The 21,014-nt window shown below is 47.2% G+C and overlaps 1 long non-coding RNA gene across 1 annotated transcript in view; it reads right to left on the reverse strand.

Annotated features, from left to right (window-relative positions):
* Positions 1-6,071, reverse strand: part of LOC308535769 — a 47,746-nt gene extending 41,675 nt beyond the window's left edge. Inside the window, exon 1 of the long non-coding RNA XR_013997301.1 lies at positions 5,781-6,071. This is a non-coding gene — a long non-coding RNA (uncharacterized lncRNA). The remainder of the gene's footprint in view (positions 1-5,780) is intronic.
* Positions 6,072-21,014: the final 14,943 nt, after the last annotated feature.

Raw genomic sequence — 21,014 nt, forward strand, 5'->3', positions numbered from 1 at the left:
AAATCCAAAAAACAAGGTGAGATCAGGCCAAGGCTGAGCAAGCTCCAGATGAAGGCCTTTTGGCTCCTAGCCACCGCTCTCACAAACCCCAAATGAAGTGCTGGTCCTCCAACAGAGGGTAAGTCAGGGGGTAAGCCTCTTCTGCGCCCATGCTTCAAATGCAACAAGGAAGGACACTGGACCAAGTCCTGCTCAAACCTGAGACCCCCACCTGGGCCCTGCCCACAGTGTGGAAGGGAAGGCCAGTGGAAACCAGACTGTAATCTGGCCCCTCCAGGTCGGACATCAGCCAGCCCAGCAAGTCCACCGTCTGGATCCACTTTGGATCTCCCATACCTCCTCTGGACTGGCCACCAAAGGCTGAAGCTGCCCAGGCCCTAACAGGGCTCCATGGACTTACATCACCAGGACAGAGTCTCGGGTAATGATGTGGTGGCAGGTGAGCCCATCTCCATTTTAACTGACAAGGGGGCCACTTATTCTGCCCTCCCGGAATTTCTGGGGACCCTGTCTCCTCCTCAGCCTCTATTATGGGGGTTGACGGATTAGCCTCACAGCCATCAGCCACCTCACCTCCACACTGCATCTTACTAAACACCCCCATCAACTCTTTTCTCATTCTACCTCGGTGCCCAACCAGGGCTACAGCACATCCCCTCATAAAGCCCAGTTGTCCCAAATGACAGTCAACCTACCTCAGTTTCCCTGTCAGCCCACAAAGCCATGACATTCCTTAGACTGTAAATGCCTTATCTCCTCCATGACTGTTCCTTCCTCTGAACAAGAAATATTCTCCTTTCACAGACTTGCTGGGTATTCTCACCTCTGAGTTGCCAATTTCAGTCTTCTCACAAAACTCCTCTATGACATAATGTGGTGAAGAGACCCCCCTGACTGAGCCTTTAGATCCCAAGGCCAGCATTCTCATCCCTTTAATGCTCTGAAAACTGCTCTCACCTCAGTGCCTTTTCATCCACCCCACCCCACCGTTCCCAAAGAACAACTTTCTTTACTGCAAAACTAGGAACCCTACTTCACAGTCCAGCTACTATCAGAAATTGAACTCATTATAACCCAAACCTTACATGTTATCTCTAAGGAAAAATGTGGCATTTTGTTTGTTTGTTTGTTTGTCTTTAAGAGTTCTTAAATTAAACACACACACACACACACACACACATTCCGTTATTGATTTCAGAGAGGAAGGGAGAGGAAGAGAGATAGAAACATCAATGATGAGAGACGATCATTGATCATCTGTCTCCTGCACGTCCCCTACTGGGAGTCGAGACTGCAACCCGGGCATTTGTCCTCGGCCGGAATCAAACCGGGGACATTCTGTCCGCAGGCCAAAGCTATACCCACTCAGCCAAACTGATTAGGGCAAAATGTGGCAGGTTCAAATCCAAGCAGCTGGAAGCCTGGGAACAGGCTGCAGTGCTCCCTCCGCCCCCCCTGCCTTTTCTCCAGCCTCAGGTGCCTACACATAATTTTCCAAAGTCTTTGGTAACCTAAAGGCTTTAGAGCATTGTTTGGTTAAATGATAAATACTAAATATTTTAAAGTAGCATGAAATACTGAAACATCGACTGCTTGACACATGTTAATTCACTTGCTCTTAGTTTTTATTTCAGAAGGTCTCGTGTACTTTGTTGAATGTATATTTTCTTGAAAGTAAGAGTGTGTTTAAAATGTGTTATTTGTAAAGGGGTAAAAGGTTTGTCTTGTCCAGTGAGTCAGGACCTGATCACCCCTGAGGTCCAAAGGGACCCCTTCTCTCCTAGTAAGCTAAAGTAGGCCCACCGAGGCTCTCCTGTGGCTTAAGTCCTTATATTTGAGCCAAGACTTTATTTTTTTTAATATATTTTATTGATTTTTTTATAGAGAGGAAGAGAGAGGGATAGAGAGTTAGAAACACCCTCTGCTGCTTCCTGCACACCCCCTACTGGGGATGTGCCCACAACCAAGGTATATGCCCTTGACTGGAATCAAACCTGGGACCCTTCAGTCCGCAGGCCAATGCTCTATCCACTGAGCCAAACCAGTCAGGGCAGAGCCTAGACTTTCTTCATTTCCACTGCTCACTCCCAGTCCTTGACACTATCATTGAAAGCTTCAACAGGTCTTCCTGCTTGGTATTTAGGAGCCTCTCCCCGTTTCTAGTCTTCTTAAAAGCCATACACTGCAAAAGGCACTGAGTCAGGAATGATCCCAAAATAAAAGGAAATAACAAAGTAGACCAGGAGGCCAAGCAGCAGCTCAGAGGAAGCCTCCTTCTCCCCAACTCTTAGCCACACCCCATATAACACCCGAATACACTCCAGAGGAACTTCAGTCCCTACTAGCTCTTGGGCTATGCAGGAAGCTCCATGGTTAAAATTTCAGGGAAAATATATCCTTCCCCAGGGACAGGCCCGTGATATCTTACGGGCTGTTCATAATTCCCTATGTATAAGATACATTTACAACTCCTAAAACCCCTCATCACATGTCCTAGCCTAGCCTTCCTACTGCAAGATATCTCCAAAACCTGTTCTACTTGCCACTCACTATCTCCCCAAGGCCAGGTTAGATCAGACCTCCTTCTTTGCCCACTCATCACACAAGGGCCAAATCCCTGGACAAGACTGGCAAATTGACTTCACTCACACGTTTTCTATTTAAAATATATTTTAGATATATTTTAAATATCTCTCTACACTAATAAAAGAGAAACATGCAAATTAACCATCACTCCACCACTCTGCTACACCCACAAGCCACATCCACCAGTCAATCAGGAGCGAGTATGCAAATTAACCCAACTAAGATGGCGGCCATGGAGCTGGAGCGAGCAGGAGGCTTGGGTTGCCCCCGGCGATGGAGGAATCCAAGCTTCCCACCTACCTTAGCTGACCATAGGCTCCACTCAAGGCTACAAAGTTTCAATTACAGAAGATAAATAAATCCCAGATACCTGCTTCCAGCCTGCCCTGGCCTCTGCTCAAGGAGGCACTTTTAAAAAAAGAAAAAAAGGAGAGGCTGGGAGCTTGGGTCACCGGGGGACATGGCCAGCCTGAAAACGGCCTGAAGCCCCTAACCCAGGCTGGCCACACCCACATGGGGTGAGGGTCCCCGCTGGGGGGCTTGGCCAGCCTGCAAACAGCATCAGCCCCTCACCCAGGCTGGCCAGGCACCCCAGCGGGGACCCCTAGCCTGAAGGGGGTGTGGCCAGCCTGAAAATGGCCCTCAACCCCTTATCCAAGCTGGCCAGGCACCCCAGCGGGACCGCCACCCTGATTCTGGACACCCTTCAGGGCAAATCAGCTGGCCGCCACCCGTGCACCAGGCCTCTATCTATACTAATAAAAGGATAATATGCTAAGTAGACTGGGAGACCTTCCAGGAGACCTTCCAGACATCCTTCTGGACAAAGCCATGGTGGCGGGGCTGAGGTAGAGGCGGTTAGAGGCCAAGAGGGGGAGGGCAGTTGTGGGTGATCAGCCTGGTGGGGGGTGGGGCCATTGGGGGTAAGTAGACCAGCAGGGGGGCCAGTTGGGGGCGAGCAGGCCATCAGTGGGGGTCAGTTGGAAGTGATCAGGACAGCAAGGGGGGTCAATTTGGAGTGAGCAGGCCAGCAGGGGGGCAGTTAGGGGGAAGCAGGCCAGTGGCGAGGGAAAGTGGGGGTGAGCAGACTAGCAGAGGGGGCAGGCAGGTTAGTGGTTAGGAGCCAGCAGTCCCGGATTGTGAGAGGGATGTCTGACTGCTGGTTTAGGCCCGATCCTTGTAAACTGGCAGTAAGACATCCTTGGAGGGGTCCCAGATTGGAGAGGGTGCAGGCCGGGCTGAGGGACACCCCTCCCCATCCCGTGCACAAATTTCGTGCACCAGGCCACTACTATACACACACACACACACACACACACACATATGTAAAAGGTGTCACAAAATTCATGCAAGATTTAAATTTTGCGTGAGCATTAACAACAGCAACAACAAAAAATAAAAGCCTAATTTTACTTGGTTTATTGAATCAGATTCTAATATCTGTTGCCCTTTGATTTCAATCCCTTCAATTTGATAAGCATTACCAAGTACCAATTATGACCCAGGAGCAGGGACAATTAAGATGAATGAAGACCACGGCTTTGCGTATGTGCCAGCAAAGCTGTGGAGGCCATTTACCTGATGTGCTATTCCATACATTACCCTATACTGTATACTTTATGAATCAATAAAAAATTTACAATTTTTAATTATAAACCCGTGTTTTCTATCAAAAGTACTTCTCGCATGAATTTTGGGAAATATATATATACATTTATATGGCTCTTAACCCTCAAGGATACCTTCTCAGGCTGGGTAGAAGCATCCCCCACTGCATCTGAAAAGTCCTCAAGGTCACACAAGCTCCCATTCAGCATATCATTCCAATATTCGGCCCACCCACTTCATTACAATGAGATACTGGACCTGCTTTCATATCTCAAATAACTCAACAGGTCTCCTCCACTCTGAACATCCTATGGAATATACACCCTCCCCCCCGCACCAGCCCCAATCTTCAGGCTAGGTAGAAAAGGCAAATTCCTTAATGAAGTCCTACCTAACTAAATTAACTCTCGAAACTAAAGATCCTTAAACTACTCTCCTACCACTACCCTTTATGCACATCAGGGCAATCCCCCTCCCCCATGCACACTCCTCTCTTAGTCCCTCTGAACTCATGTATGGAAGACCCTTCTTATTAGAAAACTTCCCTCCACAGAGACCCCCCTCAGAGGCTATGTCCCCATTTGAAAATCTCATCCAACAATAACAGAGAGAACATGCTGATCAAGTCCTCCCTCCATCTTCTACGGGAGACATCCCCCTACTCCTCTATAGCCAGGGGACTGAGTCCTCCTAAAGGAAATCCACCCATCAAATAATTTACGGCCTCAATGGCAAGGCCCTTATCAGATACTCCTAACCAGCCCACTGCAGCTAAACTATCAGAGCAAACCCCATGGTTCCACCTTTCCAGATTAAAACCCATCCCCGGAACACCTCCATCACATGAGCTGGAGTCCCCTGACAATGACAGCCACCAGACTCCGCCTTATTCTCATCTATTGCTCACCCAATGTAGATGTAGCCCCCAAAATCAGTCTTTACCGACCATATCCGACACAAAAGGGCAGTTCAGATAATCCCTCTCCTAATGACCCTTTGCATCATATAGGGGACCTCAGCACTGCTGTATCCTATTTGGAAATCCTGCCTCAGGACCTACAAGAAAGCTCCGGATGCCAGCAAGGGGCAAAACTGGGGAACAAGAACCTCGCCGCCAGGGTCCCTCCCCTCCCCTAACAAATAACTAGTCAGGCAGCTAAGACCCCTGACCTTTTCCTCCCTAAGGATCACATCAGGCCTCAGTTGCATTTCAGCTCCAGGCCCAGAAAAGCAGCAAAAGCAGACAAGTGAGGCTGTGGCGGCCTCGGGACCAGCTTCTGCCTCCCAGGTCCCCCGACAGGACCGTTTTCGGGCCTTCCAGGTGGCCTAATAAATCCATAATTCTTCTCCCTTTTGGCCGCGTGTTCCTCCTTCCGCGACCCTAACATCTACGGCCCCAGCGTCCTGAGAGTGAAAGTAAAAATCCTCCTGCAAAACCTCACCTCGTCTCTCTGTTGCCTTTACACCCACAACAGCCCGGGTTCCGAGTCCTCCTGCGCAGGCGCACCATCACGTCCTTACAAGGCGGCCCTGCAGCCTTTCACCCTCTCCCCCCATCAGCCCTGTGTCACCCACGAGGGACTCACCATTCTGCGCGCTGGGACCTGGGCGGCGGGGCCTGGGAGGCCGGTCCCCAAGGCTGGAGGGTGAAATGGGGTCCGGCTGCGGGGACGCTGTGAGCAGAGAGGAGTCCGGGAGGCACGGGGACCCCAATCTCGGGCTGTTGGGCTCAAGGAGCCTCAGACACACCCCGCACGGCAGGCGCGCTGCCTCCCAGACCGCCTCCTCCTCACGACCAGCGCCCTGAAGCCTGGGAGTCTGTGAACAAAGACCTAAAAAGCTAAAATGACCACCCCGAGGAGGAAGCCGGAAGTCCCGGCCTAACTGGATGCACAAACACCAAATGCCCTTTAGCTCCGCCCACTTGAGCGCATTTCCTTCTGGGTAATGTAGTTTTCTCCACTGCACTGCGCAGGTGAATACTAGCATCCCAGCCAATGACTTGGTGAATAAAAGTGTTGTAGCGCCAAAAAAAAAAAAAAAAAGTGTTGTAGCACAGCAAGTGACGCCTGGGGAGGGACAAGATGAGACCAAACGCCTGGCTAACTGGAACAGACTGACACCTCTGTGCTAGGGTGAGGGACTGCGGCATGGAAGGGTTACAGAATGTTACAGAGTGTGCTAAGGGGAGGAAATGGGACGTGAGAAATTGAATGTGCTGGGAGGGGGGACTGACGTATGGAGGATTGTGTCAGGGTTAGGAACCATGGAAGAAAAATTGCTAGATTGTCTTAGAAAAACAATGTGTTATGATACGCTCCAGCCAGGTGTGACTCTGTTTACCCCCCCCCCCCCCCTTTGTGCTTATGAACTTTCTATGAACTTCTAAGGTAACACTGTTGTGCTATAAAGGATCATACTGCACCCTTGATCTCTGTCACATGCTCCGAAGCTCCCAGAGGGGGAGATAGGTGCTGTGGTCAGCTGGCCAGCTTAATAAAGGCTCTTAAATTTAAATTCTGAGTTGGTGGTCTATCTCGCTGAGCCAACCATAACAACCTCCAAGGTGAAGAGGGTGGAAAAGAATGAAAAGAGATCCACCAAAGAATACATACCCCGGGGGTGGGGGGGGGGGCGGGAGACATTGATAATACTATCAACAATAAAAAATACATGTATTAAAAAAAATACATGTATTAGAAGAAACCTAGATGGCAGCATAGGTAAACACCGGAAATTGCTGCCTCCCACAACAAATTCAAAAATACAACTAAAAGACAAAACGGACATCATCCAGAACTACAGGAAGGCTGGCTGAGTGGAAATTCTACAACTAGAAGGAAAGAGAAAAGCACACAGGGACTCAGAGGAGGTGTGGAAGTAAAGTGCAGAGCTTTGGGTCCACACGCAGAAAGGGCTGGCAACTGAGGACTCGACTGTCTTTTTGAATCGGGAGGGAGTCACAAGCCCCCGACTGCTCTGAACTCCGGTTCCGGGAAGACTCTGGGGACCCGGACTTGTGCAGGGAGAGACTGGATGGTCTGGCAGCAGGCAGAACTTGGAACTCGAGGGCAGCTTTCTCTAGAAGGTGCTTGCAGCAATTACCAGGACACTGAGATGCGGGGCCCCTTAGGGTAGGGCTGAGGATCATCCATAGCTGCTTGCTCCGCCCTGTTGATCTCCTGAGACCCAGCCCCACCAAGTTGCAGCAGAGGCTTTTGCATATGAACACCCTGGCCCTTTGCAATCTGAACATTACCTAATAAACTGCAGCTGGGACAGACAGACCCAGAACTTCCAAGAGAAGGCCCAAGGCCCCACAGCAGCTTGCACTGCTTCACAGCTGGGCCTCATTTGGGCAACTCCAAACCACAAGCAAGGAAGAGGAATCTGCAGATCTCTTTGTAGCTCCTGCTGGGTAGCCTCGGGGAGAGGCTAAATTAGCACCACCTTAGATCCAAGAGCCAGTGTACCCAGTGGTCAGAGTGGAACCATCCAGATTACAACTCCTCAGATCCATAAGGGACAACTCAGGGGGCAGACTCAGTGAGCACCAAAGCCCCACTGAAGCAAGTCTTGCCCCAAAAGAGTGTCTTCAGCACAGAAGTTCTCCCACTGCAGACACAGCTGATTCTCACACCCAATTGGCCTGGAGGTCAATTCCTCCCAGTGATACCTACAACAATCAAGGCTTAACTACATCAAGCCTGTGCACAAAGCTCACAAAGGGGGTTCACCAAGGGTGTCCATCTCAGGTAATTGGGGAGGCTGAGCCACTGGGCCCTATAGTACACCTAGCACACAAAGCCACTCTACCAACACAGGGAAGCATAAAAAATGTGAAGACAAAGAAACAGGACACAAATGACAGAAATGGAAGAAAGCAAATGACTGGATATAGAGTTCAAAACCACACTTTTAAGGTTTTTCAAGAACTTTCTAGAAACCGCCGATAAATGTAGTAAGACCCTCAAAAAGGCTGGTGAGACCGCCAATAAACGTAGTAAGACCCTCAAGAAATCTAGTGAGACCCTCGAGGTTATGAAAAAGGACCAACTAGAAATTAAACATACACTGACTGAAATAAAGGATATTATACAGAGTTCCAACAGCAGACTAGAGGATCGCAAGAATCAAGTCAACGATTTGAAATAAAAAGAAGCAAAAAACACCCAACCAGAAAAGCCAAATGAAAAAAGAATCCAAAAATACAAAGATAGTGTAAGGAGCCTCTGGGACAACTTCAAGTGTACCAACATCCAAATTATAGGGGTGCCAGAAGAAGAGAGAGAGCAAGATATTGAAAACCTATTTGAAGAAATAATGACAAAAAACGTCCCCTACCTGGTGAAAGAAATAGACTTACAAGTCCAGGAAGCACAGAGAACCCCAAACAAAAGGAATCCAAAGAGGACCACACCAAGACACATCATAATTAAAATGCCAAGAGCAAAAGACAAAGAGAGAATCTTAAAAGCAGCAAGAGAAAGACAGTCAGTTACCCACAAGGGAGTACCCATACGACTGTCAGCTGATTTCTCAACAGAAACTATGCAGGCCAGAAGGGAGTGGCAAGAAATATTCAAAGTGATGAATACCAAGAACCTACAACCAAGATTACTTTATCCAGCAAAGCTTGTTGTAGTTAAGCCTTGATTGTTGTAGTTATCACTGGGAGGAATTGACCTCCAGGCCAATTGGCTGTGAGAATCAGCTGTGTCTGCAGTGGGAGAACTTCTGTCCTGGAGACACCCCTCTGGGGCAAGACTTGCTTCAATGGGGCTTTGGTGCTCACTGAGTCTGCCCCATGAGTGTGTCCTTTATGGTTCCACGGAGCTGCAAACTGGATGGTCCCACTCTGACCTCTGGGTTTCCTGGTTCCTGGATCTCTAAGGAGGTGCTAATCTAGCCTTTGCCTGAGGCTATCCAGCAAAAGCCTCCCTGCAGGGCTTGGGCGGGGCGGGTATCACGGGACAACATGGCGGGGCTAGCAGTTATGGCTGCTCTCAGTCCTGCCCTCAGAGGCTCTGCTTCTCAGTGTCCCAGTAATCGCTGCAAGCACCTCCAAGAGAAAGCTGCCCTCGAGTTCCGACCGCTGCCAGACAGTCCTGTTTCTCCCGGATGAGTCTGGGTCCCTAGGGACTCGCCTGGAACTTGAGCTCAGAGCCTGAGACTCCCTCCCGATTGAAAACGACAACCACGCCCTCAGCCGCCAGCCTGCTCCGCATGCACCCCGGCACCTTAGTATTTTACTTCCATACTACACCTCCTCTGAGTCTCAATATGCTTTTCTCTTTCCTTCTAGTTGTAGAATTTCCACTCAGCCAGCCTTCCTGTGGTTCTGGATGATGTCCGTTCCATCTTTTAGTTGTATTTTTGAAGTGGTTGTTCGAGGCAGCAAACTCTGGTGTTTACCTATGCCGCCATCTTGGTTTCCCTCTTAGGTATTTTATTCTTTTGGTTGCAATTGCAAAAGAAATCGTTTTCTCCATTTCTTTTTCTGAAGTTTTGTTGTTGAAATACAGGAAGGTAATGGATTTTTGCACATGGATTTTGTATCCTGAAACTTGACTGTACTTGTTTACTGTTTCCGGTAGTATTTCTGGCAGTCTTTATATATAGCTTCTATATACAGTAGTCTATATACAGCATCATGTCATCCACAAAAAGTGACAGTTTGACTTCTTCCTTTCCTATTTGGATACCGTTTATTTCTTTATCTTGTCTTATTGCTCTGGCTAGTATTTCTGGCACTATGTTAAATAAGATTGGTGAGAATGGACATCCTTGTCTTGTTCCTGATCTTAGGGGAAAGTCTTTCGGTTTTTCACCATTGAGTATGATATTGGCTGTGGGTTTATCATATACTAGAAGCCCCATGCACAAAATTTGTGCACGGGGGGAAGGGGGTCCCTCAGCCCAGCCTGCACCTTCTCCAATCTGGAACCCCTCAGGGGATGTCCGACTGCCAGATATCCCTCTTGCAATCCGGGACTGCTAGCTCCTAACTGCTCACCTGCCTGCCTGCCTGATCACCCCTAACTGCCTCTGCCTGCCGGCCTGACAGCCCCTAGGCACCTCTGCCTGCCTGCTTGATCGCCCCTAACCACCCTCACCTGCCGGCCTGGTCACCCCTAACCACCACTGCCTCAGCCCTCACCACCATGGCTTTGTCTGGTGGAACGTCCGGTCTAATTAGCATATTACCCTTTTATTAGTATAGATCCGTGGTCGGCAAACTGCAGCTCATTAGCCACATGAGGCTCTTTGGCCCCTTGAGTGTGGCTCTTCCACAAAATACCACGTGCAGACGCGCATGTACAGTGCGATTGAAACTTCATGACCCACGCATAGAAGTCAGTATTTTGTGGAAGAGCCACACTCAAGGGGCCAAACAGCCACATGTGTCTCGCGAGCCGCAGTTTGCCGAGCTGCAGTTTGCCGACCACTGGTATAGATGCTTACTGAGCAGTGCATTCTGGGGAACATGGGGAAGTGGCCCTATGACTCAGAGACCAGGGAATCCCCAGGAAGCTGGGAGGTCTGGTCTCACTCAGCAGAGGACGGGCCTTGGATCATGGGCGAGGCCTGGACTATGTTTAGGTCTGAGGAGCCTCCCTGCTCCAGGCACCACTTGCTCAGTGTCCTCCCGCACACACCCCAACCCAGGTTCAAACCCGCAACCTTTCAATGTACAGGATGAAGCTCCAACCAACCAAGCCACCCAGCCAGAGCAGTTATTCTTGGCTTTTATTTTATTTTGTTTTACTTTTTTATTTTATTTTTTACTCTTCTTAAATATTTATTGTTGAAAGGTTTACATAGGTCCCCTTTCCCCCCATTAACCTTTTCCAGCCTATTACCCCCCCCCAGGCCCTCACCATCCCATTGTCTGTGTCCAGGGGTGATGCATATATGCACATAAGGCTATTGGTTGATCTCTTCCCACCCACCCACCTTCCCCCATCTTTCACTGAGGTTCCACAGTCTGTTCATGGCTCTGTGTCTCTGAGTCTATTTTTGTTCATCAGTGAATTTGGCTCATTAGGTGTTAAAAGTGCTCTAGTTGCGATCACTTCGTTTTATAAGATGCAGTCATGTCACGTACAGATCTTTTTTCTTTTTCCAAATGTACTTGTGGACACATTGGGAATATAGATACCAGAAATAGAAGTGTGTGAATAAGTTGGGAATAGGATGCTTTTTCTTTCGTGACTTTGTGTGCATGATCCTGTGCTCCCGTCCTGTTGAGAACACCGTGTACTGTGCCTGCAGGGAGGCTCTCATTGGCAACTCATCCACATAGAGCCATAGCCTCCCTCTCCATCAGCTGCAGCTCCCAGGACAGACGCATGCCCCGTTTAGCAGAGGTGGGGGCACCTGGCCACCTCCCGCAGGCTTGCCCCCTGTCATCACCTGGTGGGGTCCACGTTTCGCATATCACCCTCTTGTTCCTACTTCCAGGCCTTTCCATGCACTTCCTCTCACCCAGTCCCGTCCCTCTTCCCGTCCTGTCCAGAGCCCCAGGTGCTATCCCTGCAAGGTGTGTGACACTCCCTACCAGACCGTTTCATCTTATTCTTCCATGATGTCCAGTATTTCTCCTGCCTCATTAACTTGGTTTGAATCTGAATGGAAGGGACTCCATCTTCTATTCCTTTTGTGTCCGTTCCACCCCTAAGTTAATGTTGTGTCCTTAGTATGTGGCTATGAGATGTCTCTGTGACTGAGCTGGGAAACCGTTCACGTTTCTCTTTCCTTTTCTTTCATCTCAGGATAACTGAGCTCTGCAGTTTGTGTGGGATCAAGGGCCCTGGGAATACAATGCTGGGCCCTCTGAACTCACTGTATTCTTTATTGGATTATTTGATTCCTGGAGTTGAATTAAACACAAAAAAACAGAAGAAAATATACCCTTAAATATACAGTCTGAGTTATTACCGGTGATTTCCGCGAGAGTTGACACTGAGGCATGAGACACACGTGTTTATTGGTCAGTTTCCTCAACTACGGAAGGAAGGTTGAACCTGCCCCTCGGATCCTTTGGAGGTTGGATATGCTGCATCCAGAGGGATTAACTGGCGGCTGGGAGAGTAAGATCGAAAGTCAACAGACACTTGTTTCCTTTACCCGGACAGCGTTAGAAAAACACAGCTCCTTTGATCATTACACCAGGAATGGCTACACCAGTGGGAGGTGCAGGGAAGCAGGGCTGCCCCCTTTCTCCTGCCCCGCCCTCCCTCCCTCCATCCCCGCACTGGCCCAGCGGCCGGATCGGCCCCTGCCCCATCATGGAGCCACTCAACTCAGGCTTTGGCCCCACCCATCCTGCAGGGAGGAGCACCTGCAGTTTCTTGCAGACGCAGAAGCAGCTGTGGAGTAAGGAGGTGGCAGTCCCCCCCCCCCCCACCTCCCCTTTGAGGGCGTTTGTGCTTTAAAGCTAACGCTCTCCGTCCACCTCCCAGCAGGGAAAGCTGAGGGCCGCTGCCGGCCAGGTGCTGAAGTCCTTGTTGAAGTCTCCGCTCCAGAGCCTCTCAGCGGTGAGTCTGCATCCCAGGAGGCTGTGCAGTGGAGATGCCAGGTTCCTTAATTTTTTAAAAAAATATGTTTTATTGGTTTTTTACAGAGAGGTAGGGAGAGGGATAGAGAGCCAGAAACATCGATCAGCTGGCTCCTGCACGCCCCCTACTGGAGATGTGCCCGCAACCCAGGTACATGCCCTTGACCGGAATCGAACCTGGGACCCTTCAGTCCGCAGACTGACGCTCTATCCACTGAGCCAAACCGGTCAGGGCTGCTAGGTTCCTTTCAGAAGAAAGTGAGGATCGATTGGAGCCTGCCACCTGGGGGGAGGGACCGGGAGGTCTGCCTTGTGCCTGCTCGCCAGTCCCCAGTCCCAATCCGCTGTCACCCAGCCCAGTTCCTCTTGGTTCCCCATTGGCCATCCAGCGATGGGAGCCTGGGGGCGAGGGGGGGGGGGTAGGGACCTAGAGGTGCTCCAGGCACTCCCTGGTGTTTGGTCGAGTCTTTGGTCTTTGTGGATGTTACAGACCCTGGCTCTTTATATATATAGATGGCCTTTGTAATGTTGAGGTACTTTCCTTCTATTCCTATTTCATTGAATTGGATATTGTATCTTGTCAAATGCTTTTTCTGTATCTATTGATAAGATCATATGATTTTTATCCTTTCTTTTATTAATATGGTGTATTACATTGATTGATTTCTGAATGAACCATTCTGTGCCCCTGGAATGAATCCCATTTGATCATTATTATTTTGGGGGTGTACTGTTCTATTGAATTATCTAGTATTTTATTTAGGATTTCTGCATTTGTCTTCATCAGGGATATTGGTTTGTAGTTTTCTTTTTTGTGTGTTATAAAGATACCAGATTTTGGTATCAGGGTTATATCGGCCTCATAGAATGTATTACGAAATATTGCCTCTTCCTTAATTTTTTGGAACTGTTTGCAAAGAATAGGTTTTAATTCTTCCTTGAACGTTTGGTAGAATTCACTGGTGAAGACATCTGGTCCTGGGCTTTTGTTTTTTGGTAGGTTTTTGAGATTGTTTCAATGTCCTCACTGCTGATCAGTCTATTTAGATTTTCCAGTTCTTCATGATTTAGTCTAGGAAGGTTATATATTTCTAGGAACTTATCCATTTCTTCCAGGTTATTGAATTTGGTGGCATAAAGGCTTTCATAATATTTTAGTATTATGAAAGCCTTTGTATATCTGTGATGTCTGTGATTTCTCCTCTCATTTATGATTTTGTTTATGAGTCTTTTTACTTTTTTCCCTAGTGAATCTAGCCAGGGGTTTGTCAATTTTATTAATCTTTTCAAAGAACCAGCTCTTGCCCTAGCCGGTTTGGCTCCGTGGATAGAGCAGCGGCCTGCGGACTGAAGGGTCCCGGGTTTGATACCCATCAAGGGCACATGCCTGTGTTGCGGGCTCAATCCCCAGTAGAGGGCGTGCAGGAGGCAGCCAGTCAATGATTCTCTCTCATCATTGATGTTTCTATCTCTCTCTCCCTCTTTCTTCCTCTCTGGAATCAATAAAAATATATTTTAAAAAAAGAACCAGCTCTTTGTTTTATTGATTTTTTTGTATAGTCTTTTTTGTTCTTTATTTCATTTAATTTTGCTCTGATTTTTATTTCATTTATTTTGCTAACTTTGGGTTGATTTTGGTCTTCTTTTTCTAGTCTTTTAAGGTGTGATGTTAGGTTGTTTACTTGGAATTTCTCTTGTTTCTTGAGATAGGTCTGTAGTGATATAAACTTCCCTCTTAGGACAGCTTTCGCTGCATCCCAGAGGTTTAGATATGTTGTTATCATTCTCGTTTGTCTCTATATATCTTTTTAAAATTTTTTATGGATTAAGTTATTACATATGTGTCCTTATCCCCACATCCCCCCCCCCATTCCCCCCACTCATGCCCTCAACCCTGTTTTCTGTGTCCATTGGTTAGGCCTATATTCTTGCATATAAGTCCTTTGGTTGATCTCTCCCCCTTACCCCCACCCTCCCCTACCTTCCCTCTGAGGTTTTTTTTTTTTTTTTTTTTAAATATATTTTATTGATTTTTTACAGAGAGGAAGGGAGAGAGATAGAGAGTTAGAAACATCGATGAGAAACATCGATCAGCTGCCTCCTGCACATCTCCCACTGGGGATGTGCCCGCAACCCAGGTGCATGCCCTTGACTGGAATCGAACCTGGGACCCTTGAGTCCGCAGGCTGACGCTCTATCCACTGAGCCAAACCGGTTTCGGCCTTCCCTCTGAGGTTTGATGGTCTGATAGATGCTTCTCTGTCTCTGGATCTGTTTTTGTTCATCAGTTTATGTTGTTCATTATATTCCACAAATGCGTGAGATTATGTGATATTTATCTTTTTCTGACTGGCTTATTTCACTTAGCATAATGCTCTCCAGTTCTATCCATGCTATTGTAGATGGTAAGAACTCCTTCTTTTTTACTGCTGCATAGTATTCCATTGTGTAGATGTACCACAGTTTTTAATCCACTCATCTATTGATGGGCACTTAGGCTGTTTTCAAATCTTAGCTATGGTGATCTATATATATCTTTTTTTTTTTTTTTTAAATATATTTTATTGATTTTCTACAGAGAGGAAGGGAGAGAGATAGAGAGTCAGAAACATCGATGAGAGAGAAACATCGATCAGCTGCCTCCTGCACATCCCCCACTGGGGATATGCCCGCAACCCAGGTACATGCCCTTGACCGGAATCGAACCCGGGACCTTTCAGTCCGCAGGCCGACGCTCTATCCACTGAGCCAAACCGGTTTCGGCATCTATATATATCTTTTGATCTCATCTTTTATTTCTTCTTTGACCCAGTTATTTTTTAGTAGTATGTTGTTTAATCTCCACATATTTGTAGTTTTTATTTACCTCCTTTTTGCAGTTGATTTCTAATTTCATGGCATCATGGTCAGAAAATATACTTGGAATATTTTAATCTTTTTGAATTTGTTGATGCTTGTTCTATGACCCAACATATGATCTATCCTTGAAAATGTTCCTTGTGCCCTGGAGAGGAATGTAGTCTGATGTTCTGGGATGAAATGTTCTGTAAATGTCGATTATATCCATTTGGTCTAGTGTTTCATTTAAGGCTAATATTTCTTTATTGATTTTTTTTTGTTTGGTTGATCTATCTAGAGCTTTCAATGGAGTATTAAGGTCTCCAACTATAATTGTGTTTTTATCTGTTTCTCCCTTTAGTTCTGTGGGTAGCTGTTTAATATATTTTGGTGATCCCTGGTTGGGCACATATATATAAAGAAGTGTAATGTTTTCTTGATGTAGTGTTTCTTTTATCATTATAAAGTGTCAATCTTTGTCTCTTGTTATCTTGAAATATATTTTGTCAGATATAAGTATGGCTACACCTGTTTTTTTGTGGATGTTATTTGCTTGGAGAACCACTTTCCACCCTTTTACTTTGAATCCACCTTTGTCTCTGCTCTTTAGATGTGTCTCTTGTAGGCGGCATATAGTTGGTTTTTGTTTTTTTGATACACTCTGCTACTCTGTACCTCTTTAATGGTGAATTTAGACCATTTACATTTAAGGTTATCATTGATGTATGAGGATTTCTTATAGCCATTTATCTTTTGTTTTCTGGTAACTCTGTGACTCCATTGGTTCTTTTCCTTTACACTTCTATCTGTTGTTTTTGTTTGGTGATATTCCATACATCTTTCCTCTGTTTCCTCTTTTTTTTTAAGCTATATGTCTTGTTTGGGGAATTTCTGTGTGTGGTTGCCATTCATTTTATAAAAAGTGAAGTTGCATATATACTACTAGAGCAGCAGTTCTCAACCTGTGGGTCATGATCCCTTTGGGGGTCAAACGACCCTTTCACAGGGGTCGCCTAAGACCATCGGAAAACACATATATAATTACATATTGTTTTTGTGATTAATCACTATGCTTTAATTATGTTCAATTTGTAACAATGAAAATACATCCTGCATATCAGATATTTACATGACGATTCATAACAGTAGCAAAATTACAGTTATGAAGTAGCAACAACAATAATTTTATGGTTGGGGGTCACCACAACATGAGGAACTGTATTAAAGGGTCGTGGCATTAGGAAGGTTGAGAACCACTGTACTAGAGGCCCAGTGCATGAAAATTTGTGCACTGGGGCAGGGGAGGGGGTGTCCCTCAGCCTGGCCTGACCCCTCTTACAGTCTGGGAGCCCTCAGGGGATGTCCTATTGACAGCCACAGTCTGGCCTCCCTCTGTGGGAGGCAAATGGGCCGATCATGGGAAGGCGTGGCCCCTATCATCCCGCTGCTGCTGCCACTGCTGGCTGCCGTGGATACTGGCCCTCAGGTCTCACTTCTTAGCACTGGCTTTGCCCGCCACCCACTGGTGGGTTGTGGGCGATCTGAGGCCAGGCTGGCTGGGGGACGGGCTGGGGGAGGTTGAGGCACAGCAGGTTGGACCCTGTCCAGCCTCTGTGGAGGCATGGCACTGGGACGGGGCCCACGCCACTGCCTCTGTGGCTGCCTCTGTGGAAGGGGCAACACTGGGACCTGGACCATGCAGCCCTCTCTCCTGCGCTGCCTCTGAAGAAGGGCCCGCACCGCCGCCTCTCTTGTGGCCCCGAAGTTGGCACTGCCTCCGCTCCAGCTCCCGCAGTGGAGCCTCTCCCATGCTGCGGGCCCTAGGCCCTAGCAGCCGCTGTGGCTTTATCTGGATTGACATCCAGATGGATGTCCGGAAGACATTTGGTCTAATTAACATATTACTCTTTTATTAGTATAGTTTTTTCCCCTTTTGTCTGTATCTGATCTTCATCTTTCTTTGCCTTTTCATACCTGTCTCTCTTCCTCTTGTATGTTTTTATTGTCACAAATTATTCCTATTTATGCTGCAAGTTTACTGGTAGTGTTATGCCCTTATGTTCTTTAGTTCCCTGAGTATTTCCTGCAATGGAGATTTTCTAGTGATAAAATCCCTCAGCTTCTGTGTGTCTGGGAATGTTATTTCTCCTTCATATTTAAAGGATAATTTTCCTGGATATAATGTGTGTGGCTGGCAATTTCTCTCTTTCAGACATTTGAATATTTGGTTCCACTCTCTTTCTGGCTTGTAGAGTTTCTGCTGAGAAGTCAGGTGAAATTCTGATGGGTTTTCCTTTGTAGGTCACTTCCTTCTATTCCCTGGATGCTTTGAGGATTTTGTCACTAATTTCTGACAGCTTCATTACCAATTGCCTTGGAGAGGGCCTCTTTGGATTGAGGCAACGAGGTGTTCTGTTTGCTTCTTGGTTCAGTTTGCTACATTCTGGTTTCTGCACAATAGCCTTGTTCGGCTTCCCTCCCTTTTCGTCTCCCCACTTACTCCCAGGAGCCACTTTCGTTGTCCCAGTGTGCAGGTCTCTTGGACGTGTATCCGTGTTGAGCAGGAACTTCTTAGTTGAGTTATAGGTGGTTCTTTTTTTTTGAAAAGTTAGGGGGAGAGGATAGACACACCCTTACACCACCATTCCTGTGATGTTACCTGCAGACTTTTTAAAATAAGATTTATTTTTATTGATTTCAGAGAGGAAGGGAGAGGGAGATAGAAAAATCAATGATGAGAGATAATCACTGATTGGCTGCCTCCTGCACAGCCCCTACTGGGGACCGATCCTGCAACCAAAGCATGTGCCCTGGATAGAAATCGAACTCTGGATCCTTCAATCTGCAGGCCAATGTTCTATCCACTGAGCAAAAAAGCTAGGACACCTGCAATATTTCGTAAAGCAGAGAATCCTCTGGAGATCACATGGAGACTGGTGTTGGGATTCTAAAGATGATTTCTTGAGACAGATGTATTGTAAATGTCTAAGGCTCCTCATGATCTCAAATAGTATTTTATTTATTGTATATCCTCACCCATTATTGTGTCCTCCAGCCAATTTTTTGAAATTCTGTGTAAACATACCATCATTACTGTTTCCTTGTAAATTTCTGTATTTGTCATTTTCCTCTAAAGAACTACCCTTGTGGTGAGTAAAGTACTTTATAGATACACTTTTACTCATAAATAAGCAAACATGATTAAGCCCCTGGATTCTTCATTTGCATTCAGGACTGTGAATTCCCCTCTGGCAATGATTTTTCTGTAGGGGCTGCCCATCAGCCCTTCCGAAGGCAGCCTGGGGCTGGAGGCAAACTGTGAGGCCTCCTGAGGAGAAGGTCAAGTCCTGCCACAGCGCCCACATGCCAGCCAGGACCCCCCTTTCTAATTTCTGTTGTCCAAACAGCTATAGAGACCTCCCTTTATCTCCCAAATGGGGGGAGGGGAGACACCTCCCAACAGGCCTTCCAACTGGACTCTGCCACCCCTTCCCAGATTGTCTCAGGGAGGCCCCCACTCACCACCACTGGCTTCACTTTGTGCCTGAGTGCCTGTCACCTGTCACAGCCGTTCTGTTCACTGACTGTGGGCTGTCCTCCACTAGGATGCCAGCTCCTAAGGGAAGGGGACTCTTTATCTCCAGAGTCTGGGACAGTTGGGACAACAGTGTCCATGCCCTGGGTCCTTACAAGTCTCAGCTGTGCCTGCCCTTGGCTGCTGCCTCTACATCCAGTCAGATTCCAATTCTCACTCCTAGAGCCTTCCCTCAGCCCACCCTCTCAAGGACCCTGCCCTCTACCCAGCCTTGTCCCAGACCCCAATCTCTCTGCTCCTTCACCCACACACCCCAGCAGCACACTATGCCCAGAGGTCAGGGTTCATCAACTCACTTGGGAGCGTGTCTCACCTTCAGTGGGGACATCCTATGCACAGCCAGGAGAGTGTAGAGGGGTGGGCTCTGCAGGCAGTAGACCAGTCTCAGGGCGTCAGGGTGGGTGCTTACCCATGAAGGAAAGAGCAGGGACACTCTCTCTCTAGATGGATAAATATCTAGAACCTCCTTTAGTGGTGAAACTTCAAGACACTTGTAACCCAGGACAGGACTACCTGGCTCAGCAACCTATAACCCCTCCTGCTGGGCAGATAGGGAATCAGCCTCTGCAGAGACAGCTTCTCTCCCTCCCTGGGCAGGGCAATGGCTGGAACCCTTCATTACAGTGGACGAGGTTGGCCGTGCCTGGGACACATGTTTTCTTGGAGCACAAGCTGACTCCTAGGTCATGACCCCCCAGGAACTCCTGTAGCAGAGGTTGCTCCATTTCCCGCTAACCATGGCCCCACCAGCCTGGACTGGGAGTAGAGAGGGCCTCAGAGCCACACACATGGCCCAGCACCAACTCTTCCTGGTAACAGCCCTGGGTTTTTCCTGCGCACACCCACCTGCCCAGCAGCCACTGCTGCTCCCAGCCTTGACACCCGAGAGGAATCTGGATTTCTCAACCACTTGAATACTAAAAAGCCCAGTGTCAACATCAAGGGCATCTCCTGGTTGCTTTGCTTTTAGTCTCAGGGATCACACTGTCATCATACCCTGTGATTGTGCAGCTCCGCTCAGGTTCCCCACCTGATACAGTGACAGCAACGGCACATCCCATACTGTTCTCTGGGTCATTGCATGCTCTGCCCTCAGGGCTACTTGTAACCACAGCGTCCATGGGCTGTGCTGCTTTTCGTGTGTGTGTGTGTGTGTGTGTGTGTGTGTGTGTGTGTGTTTATGTGTGTGTGTAGTGACTGGGTGATTCAAACAAATATGAGAGGGGGATAGAGAAAAGACCCATTTTTTGTTCGACTATTTTAATACATTTTTTTAGTTGACTGGGGATAAAACTTGCAATCTTGGCATTATTGAGATGATTGTCTGAACCACTGTGAGATCAGACATATGTGTAATTTTAAATAAAATAATCCAATAATGTACCTGATAATATATAGATACAAAAAAACCATCATGAAGACATAGTGGTGGAAGGCTAGAATAGGATATTTCAAATAAGCTGTTTCAAAGGCAGGTTGTATTATTGCATCAGTTATTTTATATACCAAGAATGAAGCACGGATAAGGGCCAGAGGAACTTGGTTTCAGCGATGTAGGGACGTATGAAAACATCAAAAGCATATGTTTTTTTCTTAATGTTCATTTTAAATCAATTCTACTTGAATCAAACTTTAAAAAAGATTTAAACTTGATGCTTCACAATAATTTTACTGTTTTATTATGAAAGTTCTTTTTTTTTAAATGCAAATTCCATCTTTTAAAATATATTTTGTTGATTTTTTACAGAGAGGAAGGGAGAGGGACAGAGAGTCAGAAACATTGACGAGAAAGAAACATCGATCAGCTGCTTCCTGCACACCCCCCAC

This window comes from Myotis nattereri (genome assembly GCF_964212035.1).
Source record: "Myotis nattereri genome assembly, chromosome: 21".
Classification (NCBI taxonomy): Eukaryota; Metazoa; Chordata; class Mammalia; order Chiroptera; family Vespertilionidae; genus Myotis; species Myotis nattereri.